At 42.8% G+C, this 5,238-nt stretch overlaps 1 protein-coding gene across 4 annotated transcripts in view; it reads left to right on the top strand.

Annotated features, from left to right (window-relative positions):
• SOX5 (SRY-box transcription factor 5) overlaps window positions 1-5,238 on the top strand; it is a 652,081-nt gene that overhangs the window by 160,744 nt on the left and 486,099 nt on the right. The window contains exon 1 of one of the 4 annotated variants that reach the window (XM_080392187.1): window positions 15-3,014. The exons of the other annotated variants lie outside the window; for them this stretch is intronic. The gene's annotated coding sequence lies outside the window, so the exon portion shown is untranslated. Of the gene's footprint in view, window positions 1-14; window positions 3,015-5,238 lie in introns of those variants that run through there. 4 annotated transcript variants of the gene reach the window in all.

Raw genomic sequence — 5,238 nt, 5'->3', positions numbered from 1 at the left:
GTAGGAAAACAAAACCGTATAAAGACATACGGCAATTACTCTGGAGGGCTAGCAGTATGGAAGAGTGTGGTGTGAAGGAAGAGCTTGTGGAGAAAAAGGAGAAGGTTACTAGGTTACCACAAAAGACATTAGTGTACACAGTTTTTCTCACCCACTCTTCTGGACTGGGGAGGAGGGGGAGGAGTGGGCATATCAGCAAGTAAATAAGGATATTCTCCGGTGTTTGTGTTCCCAGTGTAAATGTTTTAAGTTTATCTACACTTTCTGTTACTTACATCCAAGCTGCTTTGCAGTTCTGTTTCAATGTATTCAAAACCCCTAAAAAGATAACTGTAAAAAGAAGTTTGGGTTTTTTTTTCTTTAAAATTCATTGGCAAGGTAAAGAATTCTCCCTGAATTCCTATAAACTTGTGCATATATATGCAATATTTTAATAGTATTGATGTGTAAGTATATCTACCCCAAGTAGTAAATTTTTATAAATACTTAATAAAATGGCATTTCTTGCAGTTAGGGAGAGTGGATAGGGAACAATAAGGTTAAATGTTGTTGGCCTGATAGGACACTCAGGTACAGGTAGTCAATCCCACAGTTAATGTGTCTGCTCAGTCCTGTAGTAGTCTTTGTGTTTAACCTGACTGCCATGAATAGTAAATGTTTGCAGAATTAAGGTTTCAAAGAGAAGCACTTCCTTTTGGTGGGGTGGCTTTTATCTTGTTGTTGTGGACTTTAGGAACTAGAGATGAATATGTCAAATGCTATTGAGTGTGATGAATTAGTCCTAGGGTTAGAGCTTCATGTAGCTTGACCAGGTTCCTTTGATAGTCATGTATTCTGGTATAATTTTTGCCTTTGCAAAGGGAGTGGCAATTTCTAGCACATCAAGATTATAAATGCAGCCATAGTGACAGGTAACACTTATGTCTGGTTTGCATGGGTGGGAGTGAGGAAAAGGTGTGGAAGGTGGTAGAGAGCCAGAGCTGGTGTAACTGAGTATTTAGGGCCAACTCTCAGATGAAACCCTGGATCAGCCTTCTTGATTTTCAGTATGATTTTGTCCACGCGCAGAGGGCTGTTCTACTGTTCTTGTTGGGACAAAATTTCTATTTAAGTTTGAATGCAGGGTTTATGATTGATAATATTCTAGTGTAAGTCAGTGCTTTTCTGCCTTGTTAGTGAGGCCTTATGCCTCACTACGCATATGAGATGACAGTCTTAAGTTGTGGTATTTTAAAAGTATTAATTCAGATACAAAAAGGTTTTATGATTCACTTTTCTCTTTCTAACTGCCAGAAGTCAGTTGTGACTCTCTTGATTTTTTAACTCTTCTAAGTAAGCTTATCAAAGAACAAATCACTAATTTACCAGCCAGTGCTTAATAATCAAGGAAGTGAAACTTCTGCTTTAGAGAAAAAAAAGAAATCCTTTGCTGAGTTGCTTATTTGCTGAGTTTATTATTTAAAAATAATAAAAGCTTACCATGCACCGGGCAACTGATCTCTTTTTTTTTAATATTATTATTTTTTAAGGCTTTCATTCTGAGAGGGGTCACTAGCCTTTGAGAACTGAGCCACTTTGTTGACAAATCCATCCTCTAAATTGAACAGCATTAATTAGAACTTTATACTGCAGATTCTTACTTTTTAATGTGGGTAGCAGTATCAAAAAAAATGTCTAATGAATTTGATTGAAGATGATTTTAAAAGGTCTGCCACCTGTAGATAAAAATGTGCATTACTACACATGGTAATTATCAAGACTGAAGGCCGTGACATGATCCATTGACCTTTTGAAATCAAAACGCTTACTGTAAAGAAAAAAAGGCACTGATTTCTCCATCTATGTTAATATAGGACATGTCTGTATATTCAGCTATATCAATACACTGTAATATATCTAAGGGGGAAAAAAAAGATACTTTGGATTATGTTAGACCCAAATTTCCCATCTTTTACTCCACAGGCTTATAAAGCTCTCACTATTTTTTGAATGTGTTGAGGGATCTTTTTTTGATCTAATGAAATAGATTGCTAAAAATACTCAGGTGTCTGAGACAGCAGTAAAACATTTCTGAGCCACCCTACAAAAATGAACTAGTTTTGTGCACGCAGGATGAAAAAGAAAGCGTACAGGAACAGATTTCACCTTCAGGCTTTCTATAGGGGCATTTGCAGTATGGGAGGGGAGCAATAACCCAGCAACTATCATTGTAAAAATTATGAAAAGCACTTTGATGGTCCTTTTTAAAGTCAGTTCACTAAACGCGGGACAAAGCAAAAGCCTGAAAGGCAACTCGTAGTTTGCATTTAACAACCTCAGCCCCTTGCTGCTATTTGCAGTTGAAAATGAGTGCTTCTGCATACAGTAATGGTGAGAAAAACTAAAGGGAAATAAAGGATGCAAAGGGAAGATTTTCTGTTTTCGTATGAGTACTTGGAACACCAAGCAAGCGAAGAAGCAGCAATTTTAGCTAAGCTAATGTAATAGAAGACCATTGCACCCAAACTGTCTCAGCAGAACTTCCTGCATAATTAGATTGTAAATCTTCTCAACTGAGGAAGTTTTGCCCAGGGTCAGATTGTCTAAGTAATAATCCATTCTACATAAATTAGAAGATTTGAACTGCTGGGATACATTATTACATTAGTTTTGTTTTTTATTCCTAATATAGCTAAAGAGAACAAATGCAACAATTCTTTTTCTTTTCTTCTTAATTATGTTATGTCTCTTTAGCTTTCGATTACCTCAGAAGGCCTTTCCTGTAGGTTTTTGGATTTTTCCTGAGCAATGATGATGAAGTCGTTGTCTAGGCAAATTAATACATTTTTAATATACTTTAGAAAGTGATACCACAGAATCCTTTGGCCACCGGATTCTGTGATATCACTTCCTCAGTGAAGCATTTAGTCAGAGATGCTGCTGCTCTTTTTGCACTGCAGTCTTTTGTGATGCTGGCATGTTATCTCCCACTATGACCCCCTTGTTCTGCAAAGAATGGGATTGCCATCTTCAGGGTAAGAATTAATGGATGAAAATTTAATTAGTTTCAGTAAGCAGGCTTCTAAGTTTTTAATTCAGTTATTTTCTTTGAGAAAAAGAAGCTTGTGGCTACTTGGCATGCATATACAGCTATATGTAAAAGTGACAGGAGTAAATCCTGAAATCGTTTTTCAGGCAAAAATCACCCTTGAAATTTCAGTATTTGATCTGCTCGAAGGAAGCCACATTTGCAGTGTAGCACAGATGAATTTGGATGGATGACTTGGTGGGGTTTTTTTGTTTGTTGTTATTGTTCTACACCTGACTTTTACTATGAAATGGAGGAGTCACCAACTTTCCAGGAGAGCCTTTTGGACTTACAGCTTTCGGACTGGACTCTGAGTTCTCTGTGTATACTCTGCCAATGCTAAAAAGCAGAGAGGGGAGATGTTGAGGGGCTTGTGGAAGTGCTCACAATGCTGCAGGCTCCCCGTTCCTGGGGCTGTTTGGGGCATGCACCAACATCACGGTCTCTGTTATATGCACGTTAGAGATCTGGACTTGTGCAGTGGTAGTAATTGGTGGCAGGATTGGAAACCCAATTTGATCTGACCCCATGATGGGTTGTGTTTTTGTTGCTGTTGTATCTGCAAGCATTGAAAAATATGAAATGTGAGGAAAGAGGTTGGCTTCTGCCTAGGAGGTTCCTGGTGTGTGTGTAGGATAACTCCCTGATGCAGCGGGCCAGGGAGCCATCCCGAGGAGACGCCCCACTGGACCTGCTCTTTACAAACAGGGAAGGACTGGTGGGTGATGTGGAGGTCAGAGCCCATCCTGGGCACAGCGATCACGGGATGATAAGAGTTTCCAATTCTTGGAGAAGTAAGGAGGGGGGTCAGCAGAACCGCTGCCTTGGCCTTCTGGGGGGCCGCCTTTGGCCTGTTTGGGAGCCTGGCCGACAGAGTCCCTGGGGAGGCGTCCTGAAGGGCCCAGGGGCCCGGGAAGGCCGGGCACTCGTCAGGAAGGAAGCCTGAAAGGCGCAGGGGCAGGCCGTCCCCATGTGCCGAAGGGTGAGCCAGCGGGGCAGGCGGCCGGCCTGGCTGAGCGGGGCTGCGGCTGGGGCTCAGGGCAAAAAGGAGAGTTTATGGCCTATGGAAGAAGGAGCAGGCAACTCAGGACTACAAGGATGTCGTGAGGTCATGCAGGGAGAAGATTAGAGAGGCAAATGCCCAGCTAGAACTCAGGCTGGCCACTGTCGTAGAGGATAACAAAAACTGTTTTTACAAATACATTAGAAACAAAAGGAGGGCCAAAGATGATCTGCATCCTTTATTGGATATGGTGGGGGTGGTGGGGGTGGGGGTGGGGGAACATTGCCACAAAGGATGAAGAAAAGGCTGACCTGCTGCTCCACTTAGACAACACTTAAACACACATAGATGGGGTCCACCCAAGGGTAGTGAGGGAGCTGGCAGAGGAGCTTGCCAAGCCACTCTCCATCATTTATCAACAGTCCTGGCTAACTGGGGAGGTCCCAGAGGACTGGAGGTTAGACAGTGTGATGGTCATCTCCAAGAAGAGCAGGAAGGACGATCTGGGAAACTACAGGCCTGTCAGCCTGACCTCGGTGCCAGGGAAGGTTATGGAGCAGATCACCCTGAGTGCCATCATGCAGCACAGGCAGGACAACCGGGGGATCAGGCCCAGCCAGTGTGTGAGTTTATGAAGGGCAGGTCCTGCTTGAGAAACCTGATCTTCTACAACAAGATGACCCACCTAGTGGATGAGGGAAGGACTGTGGATGTTGTCTATCTGGACCTTAGCAAAGCCTTTGACACTTTCCCACAGTGTTCTCCTGTAGAAACTGGCTGATCATGGTTTGGACATGTGTACTTTATGCGGGGTTAAAAGCTGGCTGGCTGGCCAAGCTCAAAGAGTGGTGGTGAATGGAGTTACATCTGGCTGGTGACTGGTCACAAGTCACGTTCCCCAGGGCTCAATATTAGGGCCAGTTCTGTTTAGTATCTTTATTGATGATCTGGATGAGGGAATTAAGTGCACTCTCAGTAAGTTTGCAGATGACACCAAACTGGTGGGGTTTGTTGATCTTCTTGAGGGTAGGAAGGCTCTGCAGAGGGATATGAACAGGCTGGATCGATAGGCCAAGGACAGTTGTATGAGGTTCAGCAAGGCTGAGTGCCAGGTCATGCACTTGGGTCACAACAACCCCATGCAACACCACAGGCTTGGGGAAGAGCA

This window comes from Falco punctatus (assembly GCF_963210335.1).
Source record: "Falco punctatus genome assembly, chromosome: 6".
Taxonomy (NCBI): Eukaryota; Metazoa; Chordata; class Aves; order Falconiformes; family Falconidae; genus Falco; species Falco punctatus.
The sequence above is the reverse complement of the archived record's forward strand: the minus strand, read 5'-3'. Positions and strand labels throughout refer to the sequence as shown.